The 20,522-nt window shown below is 49.1% G+C and overlaps 1 protein-coding gene across 4 annotated transcripts in view; it reads right to left on the bottom strand.

Annotated features, from left to right (window-relative positions):
* LOC144099046 (PR domain zinc finger protein 1-like) overlaps positions 1–20,522 on the bottom strand; it is a 167,708-nt gene that overhangs the window by 61,438 nt on the left and 85,748 nt on the right. For 2 of the 4 annotated variants that reach the window (XM_077632069.1, XM_077632068.1), the window contains exon 3: positions 19,279–19,322. The exons of the other annotated variants lie outside the window; for them this stretch is intronic. The gene's annotated coding sequence lies outside the window, so the exon portion shown is untranslated. The remainder of the gene's footprint in view (positions 1–19,278; positions 19,323–20,522) is intronic. 4 annotated transcript variants of the gene reach the window in all.

The raw sequence follows: 20,522 nt of genomic DNA, 5'->3' as shown, positions 1-20,522 counted from the left end.
AGCCATGTCTCTCAGGGAGAAGGCGTATATAGTTTAGGGTTTGGTTTATGGGGGTTTAACGTCCGAAAGCGACCCAGGCTATAAGAGACGCCGTAGTGAAGGGCTCCGGAAATGTCGACCACCTGGGGTTCTTTAACGTGCACTGACATCGCACAGTACGCGGGCCTCTAGAATTTCGCCTCCAATGAAATTCGACCGTCGCGGCCGGGATCGAACCAGCGTCATTCGGGCCAGCAGCCGAGCGCCATAACCACTCAGCCACCGCAGCGGCTGAGACAGCATATGTATGCCATGCTTAACAGACAGTTGTGCTACTTAAAATGTTTCTTTTATTCAGGCGGAAATGCATTGGCATTGTGTGCACTGCAACGGACTTTTCGCAAATAAATTTCCTTGAAGGCACCTCAATCTTTAATCTATTGTGCAGCGAAAGATTGGAAACATCAAAAATGAACAGTAATGGACTAATGGTTCCTTAAGCAAAAACAATATTTTCATTAGAGGCCCCATGGTGCCAAAATGCGTCGTCAGTCATAAAATTCGCTCCTTGGATGAAGGGAAGCGAGGTCGAACCTGGAGCGTTCCCATTGCCTGCAGGGAAGTAGCCTTACCAGATTAGAGCATTTCCATTAACAGGAGGGAAGTGACCTCCCCAGACTAGAGCATCCCCATTCACTGGAGCCGTTCCATTGACAGGAGGGAAGTGACCTAACAAGATTGGAGCATTTCCACTGACAGGAGGGAAGTGACCTCACCAGACTAGGGCATCCCCGTTGACTGGAGGAAAGTGACCTCACCAGACTAGAGCATCCCCGTTGACTGGAAGAAAGTGACCTCACCAGACTGGAGCATTTTCATTGACTGGAAGAAAGTGACCTCACCAGACTGGAGCATTTCCATTGACAGGAGGGAAGTGACCTAACTAGACTGGAGCATTTTCACTGACAGGAAGGAAGTGACCTCACCAGACTAGGGCATCCCCGTTGACTGGAGGAAAGTGACCTCACCAGACTAGAGCATCCCCGTTGACTGGAAGAAAGTGACCTCACCAGACTGGAGCATTTCCATTGACTGGAAGAAAGTGACCTCACCAGACTGGAGCATTTCCATTGACAGGAGGGAAGTGACCTAACTAGACTGGAGCATTTTCACTGACAGGAAGGAAGTGACCTCACCAGACTAGGGCATCCCCGTTGACTGGAGGAAAGTGACCTCACCAGACTAGAGCATCCCCGTTGACTGGAAGAAAGTGACCTCACCAGACTGGAGCATTTCCATTGACTGGAAGAAAGTGACCTCACCAGACTGGAGCATTTCCATTGACAGGAGGGAAGTGACCTAACTAGACTGGAGCATTTTCACTGACAGGAAGGAAGTGACCTCACCAGACTAGGGCATCCCCGTTGACTGGAGGAAAGTGACCTCACCAGACTAGAGCATCCCCGTTAACTGGAAGAAAGTGACCTCACCAGACTGGAGCATTTCCATTGACTGGAAGAAAGTGACCTCACCAGACTGGAGCATTTCCATTGACAGGAGGGAAGTGACCTAACTAGACTGGAGCATTTTCACTGACAGGAAGGAAGTGACCTCACCAGACTAGGGCATCCCCGTTGACTGGAGGAAAGTGACCTCACCAGACTAGAGCATCCCCGTTGACTGGAGGAAAGTGACCTCACCAGACTGGAGCATTTCCATTGACTGGAAGAAAGTGACCTCACCAGACTGGAGCATTTCCATTGACAGGAGGGAAGTAACCTAACTAGACTGGAGCATTTTCACTGACAGGAAGGAAGTGACCTCACCAGACTAGAGCATCTCCACTGACAGGAGGAAAGTGACCTCACCAGACTGGGGCATTTCCATTGACAAGAGGGAAGTGACTTCACCAGACTAGAGCATCCACACTGACTGGAGGAAAGTGACCTCACCAGACTAGAGCATCTCCACTGACAGGAGGAAAGTGACCTCACCAGACTGGGGCATTTCCATTGACAAGAGGGAAGTGACTTCACCAGACTAGAGCACCCCCACTGACTGGAGGAAAGTGACCTCACCAGACTGGAGCATTTCCACTGACAGGAGGGAAGTGACCTAACTAGACTGGAGCATTTCCATCGACAGGAGGGAAGTGACCTCACCAGACTAGAGCATCCCCGTTGACTGTTGGAAAATGACCTCTCCAGACTGGAGCATTTCCACTGACAGGAGGGAAGTGACCTAACTAGACTGGAGCATTTCCATCGACAGGAGGGAAGTGACCTCACCAGACTAGAGCATCCCCGTTGACTGTTGGAAAGTGACCTCTCCAGACTGGAGCATTTCCACTGACAGGAAGGAAGTGACCTAACTAGACTGGAGCATTTCCATCGACAGGAGGGAAGTGACCTCACCAGACTAGAGCATCCCCGTTGACTGTTGGAAAGTGACCTCTCCAGACTGGAGCATTTCCACTGACAGGAGGGAAGTGACCTAACTAGACTGGAGCATTTCCATCGACAGGAGGGAAGTGACCTCACCAGACTAGAGCATCCCCGTTGACTGTTGGAAAGTGACCTCTCCAGACTGGAGCATTTCCACTGACAGGAAGGAAGTGACCTCACCAGACTAGAGCATCCCCACTGACAGGAGGAAAGTGACCTCACCAGACTGGGGCATTTCCATTGACAAGAGGGAAGTGACTTCACCAGACTAGAGCATCCCCACTGACTGTTGGAAAGTGACCTCACCAGACTGGGGCATTTCCATCGACAGGAGAGAAGTGACCTCACCAGACTAGAGCATCCCCGTTGACTGGAGGAAAGTGACCTCTCCAGACTGGAGCATTTCCACTGACAGGAGGGAAGTGACCTCACCAGATTGGAACATTTCTTTTGACTGGAGTGACCTCACCATACCGGAGCATTCCAATTCGTGTAAAGGCACCAACAGCCGTTTATGCTATCACATCGCCAACAAATATTGGAATTACGTGTCCCTGCAAATTTTTTGCTGAAATTCACCGCGTATTCCGTCCGCGATGTGCGTGCATTTGTGTCGATAACAGAACGTTTTCAAAGCATTCAGGAGGCTTCATTGGTACCCCCTGAAAGACAAGATTGCAGTTTTTTTTTTCCGGCTCTCCCAGCCGACGCAGCGAATCTCCTCAACCGCTTCGAACCCGTTGCGAATCGTGCGAGAAGTGCCGGGACTTAAGCGCATAAATATGCACGCCTGCAGGACTGCTTCCTCTCACTTTCAGCAGCTGCATCCCTCCGCCCATGCTCAGCGGTGCGGCGAGAAAAACCTGCCTCGCAGTGTCGCCATGCTGATGATGAACCCCTCGCAACCGGGCGGGCGTTCTACGCACGACAATGCGGGAAGCAGCGGTCGCGACAACGACCGCCATAAGCAGAGGCAAGGATGGAGGAAGCCGGTCGTGTAAAACCGTCGTTGCTGCAGAGCGAACGCGAAAATCGCGAGATTCGCTGGTGGTCCCTCTCTCCATCTTTCGTGGTGCGCTGACGGAAACATCTGCCCAAGTCCATTCGCTGGGAGGCTATTGCACTGTTAGCTGCTCCTGAAGCAGCTGGATTGGACCAATTGCCTTTCGCTTTCTGTCGCTGCTATCGGAAACGGCTATCATACAGCCAGTCTGGCGCGTGGAGATTGTTTTCCATCACGCAGACGGTGCTTTCAAGAATTAAAAACAAACCATGGAGTGTATAATACAGCCGATGCCGGTGTGCCGAAAAGTTGATCTGATAAATTGGTCTAGGCAAACCATTACGTGCTCCATCAGTAGGCGAGTGTATGTTCATGTTACTAAACCATCCTTGCACGGTGTTTTCTTGGTTAAACAAAAAAAGCAAGGTTTTTGATGGATGACAGGTGACGACGTGAAAAGCAGCGCGTCAGAATCGTTTTCAGTCCTCGTGTCCGCATTCACTCTGAACAGGCAGCCTTTGCGTGTAGATGGCGCTGGTGTAAAGATAGATCGACCAGGAAGTGCAGAAGATCGAGGCAGCAGTTGAAGTCGACCTTCGACAACAAACTGTTTTAAGGAAACAGCAGACCTTTGAGGAAGCACGCTTTCGCTTGTGTAGCTGCGCACATCTAAACTTGAAGCACGCTTTATGCGTATACATAACTGAGTAGGCAGCTGTCATTTGCAAATGCACCTGAAAATAATAATTCGTGTTCGGTTTATTTTTTATTTTTTTCAGTGCCTGCATGAGAAAACCAAATTCATTCGTTCATCCTGAAGACGACGCCGTATACATTTATTTTAGCTCCAATTTTTCAAGGTTTGTTATGTCACGCTCTCCAAAATCTCGTCCTCGAAAGTAGCAAACCGTTTCTCGTTAGCATGGTTGACGCTCGGTGCCGTAACGTATAATGCGAGCCGACCGATAGCGTTTCCTCGAGATCAACTTGGCTGCCACCCGGCTCGCTGTGAACGGCACGTTGCCCAAGGCTCTGCATTAAAGCGCTATCCAACGCAGTCCTCGCTGTGTATTGTTTCTGATCAACTTCCGTGAGGGTCATCGGCCCGACGGCCGACTAGTTCTCCTTCGCAGTATGCACAGCGCGAGAGGAAAGGAATAGGGAATAGGAAAAAAGAAAGAAAACTTCGGTTTCTGCCGCCGGTTCCAAGTTTCCAAGGATGCTCCTGGCGCTCATGTTGCCCGACTACGAACCCGCGACTGGAAACAGAACCGCGCCGTATTAAGACAGCCGAGCACGTTATAGACCCGGTAGTCGTCGATCACCTCTCTCTTTTCGGCGCGCTAGGATTATGCGTCTTTTTTTTTCTTTTTTTTCGCACTTCTCTTCCCACCATGAACATGCTTGGCTTTCCATCTTGAATCACCGCGACAGCGCAGTATATGTCTGGTGTATACCGAGGCACGATCGCAGTATGTATGTGGTGCTTGTTTGGCGATGTACAGTAGTATGTCTTTGCTCTGTAAGCGCGCGCTTCACCTGCAGTATTGGGGGGCTCAAACCAGGAAGCGCCAGACTTCCGGAAAGGGAAAGAGAGGATCTTTCCGGCTGAATGCGTGGATGTGGCGGCGAAGGACTGAGACAAGGAGGAATGATGCATCCTAGCATATTCTTCTATTTGTTCTTTTATTCCTCTATTCGTTCTTCTATTCGTTACCTTCGCAGCAAGACAGAGCGTGTAACGGTCACTCCTGCACGTTTTCGTCGACTTGTCGACGAAAACGCGCGTGCGTGCGTGCGTGCGTGTGCGTGTGTATGTGTATATGTATGTGTATGTGTGTGTGTGTGTGTGTGTGTGTGTGTGTGTGTGTGTGTGTGTGTGTGTGTGGGTGTGTGTGTGTGTGTGTGTGTGTGTGTGTGTGTGTGTGTGTGTGTGTGTGTGTGTGTGTGTGTGTGTGTGTGTGTGTGTGTGTGTGTGTGTGTGTGTGTGTGTGTGTGTGTGTGTGTGTGTGTGTGTGTGTGTGTGTGTGTGTGTGTGTGTGTGTGTGTGTGTGTGTATGGAAGTTATGTGGAATGCTAATTGACGTTGTACAGATACGATATGGATTTGCATATATTTTTCCATGCCTTATGGACTCCATACTCCCTTAATTCCATAGAGCGGCTCATATGGATTTTTTCAGTAGAGACAAGTTTTCCTGCAAAGTCAGTGGAAAGGTTTATATCTCTGGCGTCATTCCTTTTTGATGCCACCAGTACATAAGACAAGTAGAAAGAGGGAATACCTTAGCTGAGGTATTCTTTCTGCAATCGACCTTTTTCGACACGGAAGGTCGTCATAACATTCTTATCCATGAAAGCTGCTTGGCATCACCCGCATGATCACACCTAACAACACCCTTAACACTTCCATGCGAGGCATCTTGAGGAAGCATCTATGACTCACATCCTTCCTTTTACACTTGGACTCCGGTAAAAGTCCCGTTATTTTATTCTCTTCTTTCTATCTTTCAGTTCTTTCTCTTATCTTATTTGTCTGGGCAGCAAAACGTTTCCTCGTCGCATAAAGCACGTTGGATGGCTGCGCATGCACCCGCGTGTCGCTTGGCAACATGCGAGCCGCCGATTAGGTTCTTTGCACCGAGCAGCGCCAGCTAGTCTGTATCAATCGGTGGCTTACGTAATCCCTCCGACCCACCGACATCACCGCTACGTCATCGGCAGGCACGCGCACTCTCGTGCGAGTAGCTTATTTACTTCAATACCGCTTCGCAGACGACGGCACACCGCAGCGGCGTCTGCTGCTGCTGCTGCTATTCTCAGCGCCTGACAATATCTCCAATCGCAAAGTCACGCCTCCACCCAACGGATGCAACAGCAGCGCTGGCTCGACCAAGACTGGTGTAAAAACAAAACAAAAATAAATAAAAAACAGGAATGCCAACGTATCAGGAAAGCAAAGAGGACGAGGAAACATCGCAGCAAAGATTGACTCCGGCGCGCCACGGGTCACAGTGCGGCTTAGCTTTGGCGTCTCGAAGAGAGAGAAAGTTTTTTTAACAACGTCGATGGCTGCCGCTAAGACTATTTTGATTGCGGGTGTAGTACACGTAGGCGCGAGCGGGACGGCGATGTTTGTAACGGCGAAACTTCCGTGCAAGGTCGTTTACACGTAATGAGCGTCGACTAGCGGAGCTCCTCGCTCTTCTGCTTTCAGGGGTGACTCCACTCGGTCTTCTTCTTTCTTTCTTTCTTTTTTTTTCTTCTTGCGTTTTCTCTTTCTCCAATTAGCATCTCCAGCGTTAGCTTTATGCCCCTCAGGCGAAACGTTTCCCTCGGAGTCATTTTCATTTCGTTTTCTTTTTTCTTCGTCGTCTCGACTTGGCTGATGCGGCGCCTAATGACCTAAGCGTCGGCAGTGGTACGAAGGTCTATACGCTTATATATCATTCCTGACAGCGCTATGTATACTCGGCTCTCTTTACGGGTGTATATAGACTCGGCGTACTCGTGTGCTAGTGTGCAACAACCGAGATGAAGCGATACTTGCGAGACAATGAAGCGTTTCTCTGCTCGAAACTTCAATCAAGATACCCGGAGCTGCGAATGATGTAAGCTTAGGTCGCTGGGCGGCGCAGGATGCTGTACAGTTGAACAAATCTCCCCCCCCCCCCCCTCCCCTCTCCGTAAAGCGCTGCAAAGTGCAGACACGGCAGGACAGGGTCAGTTATTACAGACTAAACGTGAGCACATGTGACAGCAGCGATCAAGGAACGAGTGCTATACAAAAGATGAAGCGCGCTTGAGTAGACAAAGGAACGTATAATGAAATGCCTTTCTGTTTATTGCCACGGTGTGTGCAATTAAATATGTTTGTATACTTTTTTTCTTCTGGGTCCTCGTATAGCAATCTCGAGAATGTTTGTCCTGGCTATTTGGAAAGTAAGCGGTCGAAAGCAACAACTGGCGTTTGTGTGTATGCCTCTCGTGCTTATCTCGAGTCTGTTTACACTACCGTGTTAGCACCTTGTTCAAGCTGATAGGAAAAGCGAAGGAGTACTAGATAAAGCACACACACGGTCTCTTGTTTCTTTTGCGGTTTCTGGCAGTTTATTTTTGGGTACCTGGAAGTAAGCACTGGGCTAAAGGGAGAGAGAGAGATAAAATAAGAGAGATAAGGCAAGGACGTTAACCAGAAGGGTGTTCTGGTTAACTGACAAGACGGACAGTTACACAACACAAGTGGGACAAAAAGACTGAATGGCGTCGCGAAATTCTGGATTAGCTTATCAATAACGCCCATTACAGCCTTACTCTGTCTTTTCAACGTGGGCCACAATGGGGAACCTGTGCTGCCAAGGTGGCACTGCAATTGTTCCATTCGGTGACTCAAAACTGCTTTTGTCAGCCGCTTGGGCCCCTGCAAACGCGAGAACACATTCTGCGCGATTAGATACCCGCGTCTGGCTGTCAGCATTCATTGCCTAGCTTCTCTCGGCGTAGCCCAGATAGCTGACGCACGGTACGTGCGCTTTCGACATAGCGCGGAGGCTCACGCCAATAAGCGCCTGAAGGTTGTGCGGAAAAGTACTAATAGTACTACCCAAAACTGCTTGCTCTTCTCGCTAGGCAGTGTGTTATGGCGCTGCAATCGTCACCGTAAACTTCAGCGCAAGTTTCCCATACTTCGAAGGTTATATAACGCTCTGGGATGCTCTAGTTGGTGAATATTACGTGCTGAAAAACATGAAACTACATTATGCTTCAAGGTTGCTTATTCTATTCTTGTGTCTTACATTCCTCCTCGGTCGCTTTTTCGCCTTATTAGCGGCGCCGACCGGGACTGCATTCGCCTTAGTCCACGCGTACACCTCCCAAGAACAGCCAGCTTAGAATCTCAGCACGTGAGGAGCCGCCAAAGAAGCCGGCTTGTTTATACATGCAAGACACGCTCTAGACAAAAAAAAAATAACTGACACAACGCCCCATATTATTCAATAATACCTTCTTGCCACGCATACTTTTCTGGCGCGCTCTCCTAAAACGGGCTAGAAAAGAAAAAAAAAACAGACAGGCGTTCCGGTCAGCCTCGAGGCGGTATAGTTTGCACGCACATACATATATAGAACAAAACAAGAAAGAGAGAGAGACACTACATATTCGTGAAGGACGTCGGTCCGCCGCCAACCCCAAATGCCCGGCAAGCAGCGAAGCGTGTCGCGGACTCGGAGAAACATTCAAACATTTGGGTGAAGAAGAAAATGCCGTCCGGCTCTCGGCTGCGCTTTGCCGGGGTAAACTTCCTCCCCCCCCGGCTGTCTTCATTCCTTATTCAGCATCCGAAATGAGCAGTGATATTCATGCGACCGCCGAGCCGTGTCCGCGCTAACGTCTCGGTGATCTATGTAAACAGCACGCGCGCGAAGTGGTTACTTGTTTCGCCAGCCCACGGCTGCCGACCATGCCTCGGCACTGCTGGCCCATATTTCGCGCGAGAATGCGTTCAACGACTCCGCTTCCCGGAGTGAATGAAACGGAGTACGCGTCAGGCTTGTTATCATGTTTACTTTTTTTTGCTTTGGTTTTATTGCGCGATTTGTGCAAAAACTCCGTTCCTGCAACGCGCAGTTGTAGTGGCGTTAGCTACGAGCAGAACCGGTACTGTTTTGAATATTTGTGGGGCTGCAAACGTGAACTTCCGCGGCCTTGACCTTTCCAAGTAACCGCGTCGTTTCAACGACCTGCAAACACTCACTATCGAGGAAGTGTTTATCCTGGCGTGAATACGTGATGAAACCATTCCGATATTTTGTCGCTCCTGCTTTAACTTGTCGGTGACTCAAAAGGTTTTGCCTCGCATCATCTTTTAGTTTATTTCGTGTATGCATTTGAATCCTTAATTTCTGCAGCGAACGATGACGCTTAACCTGTTTCTTAAACTCTGCTACTTCGCATATGGTGTGTGTATAAGCCAAAAGAACGGTGGCGTCAAATATGACTAGAAGTTTTGTTGCCTGAAGATGTACAGCCATGGGCGGAAGACGGGTTGCGTATGTGGATGCGGAAAAAATTATGTTTGCGTTGCCTTGCTAGTAGAATGACTAGCAAGGTGACGCAAAAATAAATTTTTAAGCATTCTTCCAGAGGATAAAGCACTCATGTTCTCTCATGCTTCAAACGCTTGTAATTTGCCAGCACATTGCCCGACTGTACAGGAATATTTTTTTTTATTTTGCACGATCACGCGTCCCGCAAACTTTTGTACATGACTGCTCTTGTTGAGCGTCCTCTCTGCAATATTGAAGAGGAGAAGACTACTAGCTGTGAAGACTAATTGGTGAACGATGCGTTGAGATGGTTGCGCACTCCGCAGGAGCCAACGCAACACAAGTCGCTTTCTGGTGAACACAATTGTTTCTCCGACCCTCTAGTTCCTGCCGTCAGTTTCAACGACAGCAGTTGACGGTGGTGATGACACAATATTTATTCGGCAGTCTACAAAATCCGCGCTGCATAAAAAATGCATAACATTGAGACTTGGTCATAGTTTTTTTTTTTTACTTACGCTTTCTTACCAACATTATGCAATGTTTAGACATCTATATACTTTCTATACGCTTCTTATAGACTATATTGCCTTTCTTTGGGTATTTCCTATTCTCTATTTATAGTTTTTACAATGTCTATAGACAAAAGTCTACTAAAGGTGTATTAATGTGCATTGCTATAAATCTATTGATTGACTATTGACTGTCTATAAGATTTGCGCTGTCTATAGACTAGTCTATAGGATTTCTCTACGAAAAGTGTGTAGACTTTATTGACAACAGCTGTATAAATAAATTTTTATAAGGGTAGATAGTGACAATAATTGGCTGTAAGGAAAGGAATGGAGCAGCAGTTCTGTAACCCATGGAGTGGTGTACAAGGAAGGGATGAAGAAGGGAGTGAAAGGAGGAAGAGAGAAAGAATCTTAATGTGGAATGCTCCGGATTAATTCTGGCCACCTCCAGGTTTAGAGAACCCCAAGTCGCCGAAATTGTTCCGGAAATGAAGACGAAATATTTCTCCACGGCAATTAGATGACCTTAAACAGAGTACAGCCGCCGCGTAGGCTCAGTGGTTTTCTCTGCTGCTAGCTGACCCCAAAAGATGCCAGTTCGATCCCTGCCGCGGTGTTCGCATTTCGATGGTGGCGAAATGCTTGAGACCCGTGTATACTGTGCGATTTCAGTGCACGTTAAAGAACCCCAGGTGGTCTAAATTATGCGCAGCCTTCCTCTACGGCGTCCCTCACAGCCTGAGTCGTTTTGGGAGGTTAAACGCTTCGAAAGAAAAAAACAAGCTGACCGACCTCTACTTCGTGTGCAGATTTTTTTTTTTTTTAATTCGCACCTGCAAAGCGAGAGAACTAGGCCTTGAATGCGCCGGACTCCGCGCGCTGCTAAACACCATTCATCCTCACCTCGTGGCCACTAGGACCTTCGAGCTTCACAGACACACATGTTGCGCGCGCACACAAAAGTCGGCTCATTCTCGGGGGCTGCAACGCTGATTACAAGCACCCGTTTCATCGGAGGCGCAAATGACGGGCTGTGCTCATCGCCTCAAGGTGCTCAGTGCACCCCGCATAGCCAATGAGTCTTATCCTCAACAAACTATACGCGCGCAAGTTTCAACACTGCCCTTGACTTCAAGAATAGCGGTGACTTGAAGGCTGTGTGGAAGTTTCTGCCTCCTCTTTTCTATGCGCGGGCGTAGGCAAGGCAGCTGCACCAACTAATGTATGCACTATACTCCCCCCCTTTCCTAGCATACAGCAGTCCGTGTTTCCTGACCCGCTCTCCGCAGGCCAGTGTAAGGGTTTCGTTCTAGGAACGTGAAAGGGGAAACTGGTGCTCGCATCCCAAATGCGCGGCTGCTGGCCCGCGGGGGAATTAACGAGCCGGAAATGAACGGCTCGCCTCTTTCGGCCTCTGCACCTTCGATACACACGCGATGGTGACCGCGGCCCATGCAAGGTTGAGTGGCGCGTAGGGCAATTAGTCGGCGCTTGCCCGAGTGCTTTTGCACGTCGCGAAGGGGAAAACGCGGGTGAGGGCTCGCTTCATTTGCAGGAACGAAAGTGTATAGAGTCAGGACTTGGGGTAACACTCGCGTGGGAACAGATGCGGAAACTTGAATAGGGGAGATATGGAGATGTGCGGCCCACTCGTTGAAAGGGTGTAATCTACACAGCGCTCCATAGCTGAGAGGTGCATACAATAAGAACTTTGTTTTCTTTAAAAAATAGTTTGCGGCGCGTATTCTTAATTGACATAATGCCCATTTTCAACACACTGAGAGGCACGGAGGGTAGGGGGCAAGAAGTGAGATGTGCAGTTCTGGCACAGTTGATGCGGTATTGGTATTGAATACTACCTCAAAAAACACGTATGAAAGGCATGCTTTGAATTGCTTGCAGGGTGGTGTTTTCCTGGATTAAACAGCAGTTGTAAGTACAGCCCTCATCTTGTGCCCATTCAATTCGTGACCTTTCGGTCGGCGATCAATTTCATTCAACCGGCCAATTTGATTACAGAAAGAAAATGAAATAACTGCCTCCAGAGTAGGATGTCTCATTCTACTGTGCACACGCCTAAACAAAATGAGAAAGTGTTCAGTTATGCGATCGTCGCCAGTCGATCATTAAACACACACTGAATAAATTGGCTTATTTCTCTGAAACCTTGCTGTATATAACGCGGTCCGGTTCACAACGTTCTACACTCACTACATATTTACACTCGCACAAATGTGAGCTTAGCTGAACCGCATCGTTATCGCATTTGATGCATGGAGTGAAGAACACGCTTTCATTAGCGCTTATATCATAACTGTCATCCTCTTAGAACGCAAACCACTATGCTACCTTTCAACATTTGCTTGCGACACCTCTGCAGAGCGATTTAACGCGAATCACTCGCAACACCTTCTGCTCTTCCCTAGATGCATTCTTAACGAGGCAGCTAAACGCTCGTTCACAGCTTCGCGTCACACAGACTCAACTGTAGCGCGAAAACCCCGTGACTTTAAAATCCCGGATGCAAGGACAGCCGACCACTCCTTCAAAGAAAGAACGGGACGGAGTCAGCTTCAGCCTCCACTCTCACAAAGAAAGAAGAGAAAAAAGGTTACTTTTTTTCTTTCATTCCGTGTTATCTACAACGGGCCGCCCAGGACTCTTGCATACGCGCCTGCACACCTCATACCACGCACACACATGCGCGCATATACAGCACCCCGGCGCCAGACGTCTGGGCTGCAGACCGCGTGAGAAAGGAGTGGGCGAGGGTGAATTGGGCGCGCATGCACACCCGGCAGGTGGAGGAGGAAGAGGAGAGAGAAACAGGGGGGAAGGGGGATGAAAATTCATTTTCCGGCCTTTCTTTCCTCTCGCCACGCGGACAGCGCCGCGCCAATACTAAGCAGTGGGCGACGAGAAACACGAGGCCATCCGTGCAAGCGGCGCCTCCTGACAGCAGTGAGTGTGCGTCGCGCCGTCAACGGGCCGGCCGGACGGATCCCGGGACGGACCCGGCCGTAACCCTCCTCCTTCCTCCAACCCTCTCTCGCATGAGATGCGCACGCTCATTGCTCCCCATTAGCGCGTGCATAACGGCGCAGCAGCAGCAAGAGACCGGTGCACCTGAGGAGCGTGCCGAAGCCCTGGAGGTGAACACGCATGCAAATTAGTTTCCTACACGGCGCCTGAGAGGAAAGCAGACCTGAAGTGCACGGCGACGTGCTGTAGCATGGCCTACAACCTTTATGAGAGAGCTTAGCGGCCAGGAAGACACCCGGAAAACGACGCAGCGAGTAGCGCACGCGAAAACTAATGCAGTTGAACACCGTTATAACGAAGTTTAAGGGGCCCGGCTATCACTTCGTTATAGCCGCAGCTTCGTTATAGCCCGTGTTGACCGGGTTTCCAAGTGGAATCATCATTCCTTCGTTATATCCATTATTTCGTTATAAACCGTTTCGTTATGACGAGGTTCGACTGTGCAACCGAGGTGATTGCTTCTCTGCGGTGGCCCAGGCCTCTGATGCTTAACTTAAACGAACAAGTAGATGGTTAGAAACTTGGGCTTGTTGGTACATTTTCAAGGATAGAATTGGTAGCGCAAAAAAACACAGGGACACAGAAAGACAACACCACAAACCGTTAGCGTTTTGTGGTGTTGTCTTTCTGTGTCCCTGTGTTTTTTTGCGCTACCAATTCTATCCTTGAAAAAGTAGATGGTATTTAGCAGTGAAGGTGGCGCTACGGGACATCCCGCGTTCCGCCTTATATAGCCACTGCGTGATGACTTTCGTATTGGGGTTTGAATAAATGCCTGAGTATCCTGCATTCACTATGTCGGTACCTGAGTATACAGAGAGTTGGGCAAATTCATTTGCAAGTACTTCGTTATAAGCTTGTCATGGCTGTCGCCAACCTCTCTCTACGACACGGAAGCGCTAAGTTTGAGAGAAAATTGTGGGAGCCGAAACTGAAAGCACTTCAAGCAGTCAGGTGCCCATACTGAAATGTTTTGAAGAATGGTTCAGAAAACGGCGTTTTTTTTTTTAATGAATGGGCGCCCTTTCGATGGCGCAACAATATGCGGAGTGTAGCATACGTCTTGAGGACCGGATCACGAACGGAACCCCTTCAAGGGCGTAGAGTCCAACCATAAACTGTATGGCGGCGCGCGTATCTAACGTGCGCTTTAAGTACACGCAGGAAGTCGGGATGATACTCAGGACGGAGGCTCTGGCGTGTTGTATTCTGCCATTTGCTGCAATTTTACATCCTGTTTTCACAATATTACCTTCACAAACAAAGTTAACAACGACTAATCTCTGGGATGAAGATGTCGAAAAACAAACGCAACACGCTGAAAGCAGTTTCGCGCTTCATAGACCACTTGCTACCGCAGCAGCTCGTTCCACCCTAGCCGAACCTGTTTAATAATATCCGTTGCCTGCAGCACGGCGTCTACGCTTAGCGCCCTGTCACATTGCAACCCGGCTCAGATCCGTCGGTCGCTCTCCTTATCCATTACTGCAGGCGTCCCTGGGTTACATAACGGTCCTTCCCTGTCCTCTCCGCCGATGCTGCACCCTGGCCAGCGATTACAACCGGAACTATCCTCGCATGCATCGAGGAGGAGGCCGAGGAGGAAGGCGCGTTCGGGGCGTCCAGCGCCGGCGCCCCCCTTTATCGCGTCCCGGCGCCCGCGCCTCCCGTCAAGGCCAATGAGAGCGAATTTGTCGGACAAGCAAGCGAAACAGAAAGCGAACAATGCAGGGGCGGTTGCTGCCGCTGCCGGGACCGTCCGAGAGCGAGAGAAAGGGGAGAGAGGGCGTTATATATATGCCGCATCGTTTTTTTTTTTTTCCAGTTCGGGTGGCTGAGGAGCGCAGTCCAGACGCGTAACCGCAACGTCGCCGTGGTGCGTCCTCTCCACTATGGGCGCAGCCAGCGAGCGAGTTTATTTCAAGGTCGTGGGTCCGAATCCCCCTCTCTCTACCTCAATATGTGTGTGTGTGTGTGCGGCGCGTCCCTATGGAGAATGTACATCGTGCCGGCAGCCGCGAACGTGCCCTGGGTACGGCTTGCTACGAGTGTTACCCAACTGACGCAAGCTCAGCGAAAGAACGCGCGCCGCTGGTCGCGCGGGGCATCTCTTTTTTTTTAATACTTTGTATCGGGAGCCCGTATTTCTTTAAATACTTTTTTTTTTCTATCGCATCCTGAAGAACCGCCGAGACGGCGTAGCCGCCTTCCGACTCTCTCTCTCTCTCTCTCCAGGCTTCGGTGTATTTCTTGCGTTATTACTTGTCTCTCAACACTCGTACTTCATTTTCTCTCCATTCGCTTCTTTCCATATTTCATGGCTTCTTTTTTCTTCCCTCTTTATCGGCTTAAGTAGGCTGTCGAAGATTTATGCTGTGGTGCGGTTCGTCCCCTTCCTACGTCCTCCTGGCGTAGTGGCTGGATGCGCTCGAGAAGAAAAATTAGAAAGATAAATGCGACCGCTACACTACCCTCGCTTCTCCTTATTCTGATTCTTCTCTGGCTTCTTTTTTTTACTCCTAACCCTTTGTACTGTTACTTTTTACTGGAAGCACTTGGCCCTCGCTTCATGACTTCCGCGAATCCATATTCATACATGTGCGCATACGCGCACATTTGAGCGCGTGACTGCGGAAAGGAAAAGAATGAAAAAGAAGGAGGTAGGAGAGGGGGGGTCTGTGCAAAACCCCACTAGTAGCGAGCTTGCCGCGGTAACAGTCCTCCCCGCTGTGTTCAACAGATGCTCCCCGCAGACGACAGCTCTGGGAATTTTGCAACGCTGGCGGAGCGCCATGTCTCCGGCTTTTCGGAGCAAAAAATGCAGATGTGCACGCGTGTATGCCGACAGGCGCGACAGTTGAAACAAAAGTATCGTCTTTTTGGAACCCACGCAACGCTAACGCGCATGCTATCGGGGGCCGCACGCAAGCTGGTGAGAGCACGCGTGTAGTGGTTGGTGTTCGTGACTCCGGTACTTACACCTATGCGCACGACTTACTAAGTATGCTACGCTTGCCTGCCATTGTACAGTGTTGAGAAGATGAAAGGATTATTAATAGCATGCTCCTGCCTAGTTTGTTGCTTTCTGAGAAGTCTGTACATGAGTTGATGACGTCCAACTTGCGATCTAGAAGGGACATGGGCAGGACATGTAATGAGCACAGTGAGAGAAACTATTGTTCGTTAGGGTAACGAAGCGGATTCCATGAGAAGGTAAATGTAGCATGTGCTGGCAGCGAATCAGGTGGGCGGATGAGGAAAAGGAAGTTTGCGGGGATAACGTGGCCGCAGCTGCAGCAGTATATGCAGCTGGGCTTATGATGATTTGTTGTCGTTGTTTTGGTGCTGTTGATAAGCGTGACGGGGAGAAGAGTACTGTTCCCTGCGAACGGACTTTTTCTAAGGCAAATGACATCGCTATCGCAGAGTATTCCGTGATGGGAAACTTGACTGTTCTGTGCTGGCATTGACGATGCTACTCGGACTAGCCTGAGCCACTGTGCACACCTGGACCAAGCTTTAATTTAAAAAAAAAATGTATACAGTTTGCGCGAAGGCATGTGCCATCTGTGGTGTCATGTGTTGAAGGACCTGGCAGTTATTGCACTCATGGGAGGTTTTTTGGCTCCTGAAAGGATGACAACCCCGTGAGTAAAATCTTAGTGCGCTAGCACTAAAACCTCCAATCTTAGATCTCGTCGATGTTTGTCTGCCTGAAGCCTCTGTCCGTGACCTTGAGGTTGCTCGGGAAGAGCAACCTAGGTCGCACAAGGCCCACCGGTTGCAGCACCTGCCATCGTAGAGCGGTGGCGCATCGCTTGAACGCCGCAGCATTGCGCAAGGAGTGGTAAGAGGACTCCCAACGTTTTATGAATGTATATCAGAGAATGAACAATTCCGCAATTATGGGCATCAACCCATTAAAGCTCTATGCATCATACCCTTAAGGCGAAGCTCAAGTCCGATTTCAGCGATCTTTGTCTGTGAAGCCTGTTTGACCTTGAAAACCGAGCCTCGAACCGAAAGAGAAGTGAAAACCGCAGTGCTAAAGCACCTAATTCGCACTTGGCCTCACCGCGCTAAATCGTCAGCGATTTCTTCAAATCTGCAGTAGTGTTCAAGTCGTTGCTTCTGTTGGCCAACATTTATTGTTCTGTCCTGTTGAGAACTCCTTCAAAAAGATTACGCAGCAACGTATTCACTGAACCCTCCGCCCCCTCCCCCCCCCCCTCCAAAGATTTTGTTCGTCAATGTAATGTAGTTTCGATATGTTCCTACTCCACCCAGTATATTGACAGTGATTCGCGCTCAGTGAAGGCAATCCGATCTTTCGCCTGATAATCAGGTAATACTCCGCTGACATATATGCCGACCGGCTAGCCGTTCACTCTGTACGCAGGAGCCTATAATGTGGAAGCATGGTAAAACGAAAGAGAGGTTGAGGAGTCCTGGACCAGATTCACACGTCCTCTACGATTGGTACGTTGTCAAAGCTTATGTAGCCCAGTTTTCACCACGCCGGTATGTTCCCTCTCTTCAAGCCTATTTGCCCGCATGCTTGCTGGGGCATGCTTGAGTGCGATCCTTTCTCACGTGATCGAGGAACCTGTTGTCACCTGAAGACAACGTGTCTAGAAATGCGCCCAGGAGAGTGTTTGGGGTATATACGATAATACCATGATTCCAGCGTTCTGTCACATCCACGCGCAACTCTATCGTATCTCGTTACTGATTCTCACCTTGCTCTTCGGCATCTTACCCCATCTCTTTCTACGAGTCGCCACAGATACACACACAGAGCTACGCCTGAGTGAGGCGTTCGTTTTTTCAGACGACGAGGAAGTTTTTAAGTACAGCCGCGGCGCTCGGGTCAGGTCTGCAATGTGACCGTGAAAACTCGCCGACGGCTGGTGCATCTCCTGACCCGGAATGACCCAGATATCAACACCCAGCCTCTTCCCTCCCTCTCCTCTTCATCCTCCTCAAACGGCGGCGGCCACCGCTAGGCGGAAACAACAATAAGAGCGGAGACCGGGGCCGCCGAGGGAAAAAAAATATTAAAACGGCAAACACAAAGAAACTAAAGACGAAACCAGAAGGATGTCGCCGCCGCCGTCAGTGGAACTGGTTACGGGCGTCGAAACTCGTCAGCTTAACGTGAGGCCGCCGATTCCGCGGCGGAGGGGCGATCCCGCCTTCCGTGGCCCACTTGACTGCTGAGCACACACGGGCTCGTCGGTCTAGGGGACCACGAAACTATACCACATATAGGCATCGTCATCATTACCGAGGCGGTTTGTGTCTGACCGCGAAAAAGTAGCTCAGCGGGCGGCTGCTGGCAAAAGGCGTGATGGTCTTGCGGCACGCGATTGCCCCGGTGTTCGCGAGCACTGTGCTTATATGTGTAGTCCGTGTGCACCCTATATAAGCATGCGCGCGCTGAATCGACGTGAGCGCTGACGCTGGATGCGTAGCACGCATGCATAGGAGAAGACCCCCCCCCCCCCCCTTTTTTTTTTCTCCCAACCACACCACAGCATCTTTTCTCCGGTAGCGAGAAATAGCCCCCTCACGAAACCTGCATTTTGACGTCTCGCGCGACATGCATGGCGTCGGAAATCATCTTGCTACCGATTGTAGTCTTTGATGTCGATCGTGTTTGTATCACGTTCTTGATTTCTTCTTTTCTGAACAGATGTTACCGTGTATTCTAATGGTTTCTGTTCCCGATTACAGACCGACGACAACGTACTGAATTCTTATAACTACGCCAGCCAGTTGTCGAGGAGCAATGCCCACAAGGCAAAACAGGCTTTTGCATACTGTACATCACTGATTCAGGTTAAACTGTAGCCAGACCGCACCGTTTGAATCAATGATTAGACACTGCTTTTCAATAATACTAATCGCGTGCCTCAGATAAGCGGTCAGTTTCTTGAGAAATGCGTAGTCATTAGTCAAACAAACTTTACTAAACCAAACGTTCCGCTTAACACCGTAGGAAAGGGAGTGATAGTCAGTCTTGCCGAGGTTTGATTGCACTGAAACAAACCAGAGCCCTACCCGCGTCATTGGTTAAACCAAGTGACACGCAGGCGTCTTTTATATTTGCTTTGGTTAGTTTTTTTTTTATCTTGGGGGGAGGGGGCTGACGCCAGACGAACTTTGTTACAAGGATTGTTTCTCTTAGCTAGTCACACTCACAAACCTAAAGGAGATACGAAGTACAGGAATATCAATGTACTCACTGGCTGCAGTCAGTGAAAAATTTGCTCTTGACAGGCTTGACTTTCTGCACGAGAGAAGAAGGAAGAATGTCAAATATATTTCACAACAATATAATAAACGTCTCTTTACATTTCAGTCATTACGATATGAAAATAATAACACAGCGTCAATTGTAAATAATCAGAGCCACAGCATCGTTTATATATACACTCGTCCTAAAGTTTTGTGAAAACAAAATAAGATATATAATCAGCTGTATAACTAAATACGTGAAAGGTGATTACACGCAAGAAACGCTAGTTATATACCCCATTTAATTGATACGTTTGTTAAGAACTTGAGAAGCGTAAAATCCGTCACAGGATAAAACGAAAGCCATACTAGAACAAAACCCCTAAGTTCCAAAATTGCACAGTGCGCAGATTCAGCACAGAAGTCCATGAGTTTCTGCGCTGTTCTCACAGAGACTGCACTGATGGCACCGCGTTATAGAGTTCAAAAATAAGCGTTACTTCTGTCAAGTTTTTTTTTTCAGAACTGTGACTAAAATATTTAAATTTGTGAACATGCTGTGCCAGTAGGCTTCATTACATCGTCTGAAAAGATGACGCCACACAGAGACGCATTCTCAAAATATCGGCTGGACTTCCACCCTCATCTTTGAACACTTCTTGTAACGGCGATACTTTTCTATACCTGCAGCCATAAAGACTCCCTATACTTGGATACAACTCAAGAATGCAGCGGCTTTTCCCTGTCAAAGGACCCCCTTCCAGCCAATGGCATCGGCCGATTCTCATGGCCCTCCTAGCGTGACAATGCAGGGAGCGGCGCCACGATGGAGAGAGGAGTCTATTCCAGTACACAGAGGGAAGGGATGGTCCCCTTTCATCTACCGCTCCCTGCTTTGTCACACCAGCAGGGTCATGAGAGTCGGCCGACGCCATTGGCTGGAAGGGGGAGAAGCCGCTGCGTTGTTAAGTTGCATCCGACTATAATAGAAATAATTGGGACTAAAAGTTGTATTATAAGTACGCAAGTACAGTATTGCTGAGCGCAGCTTAGCACAAAACGTTCCTGTGATCAAAGAAAAAGTCTGCGTTATTTACTAGGCCACTGTTCGATTCGCGCCAACGAGGAATAACATCTTGGAAAGGGCTAACGCATTCTTCTATCGCGCATCGCTCAGCTTCTCAAGAAACCAACTCTGTGTCACAAACATTACAGAAAACGTCACCTAATCCTGTAGTGCGCATAAGGCGAC

Source organism: Amblyomma americanum, chromosome 7, assembly GCF_052857255.1.
Source record: "Amblyomma americanum isolate KBUSLIRL-KWMA chromosome 7, ASM5285725v1, whole genome shotgun sequence".
In the NCBI taxonomy this organism is placed as follows: domain Eukaryota; kingdom Metazoa; phylum Arthropoda; class Arachnida; order Ixodida; family Ixodidae; genus Amblyomma; species Amblyomma americanum.
Note: the sequence above shows the minus strand (reverse complement) of the source record. Positions and strands in the feature narration are given on the sequence as shown.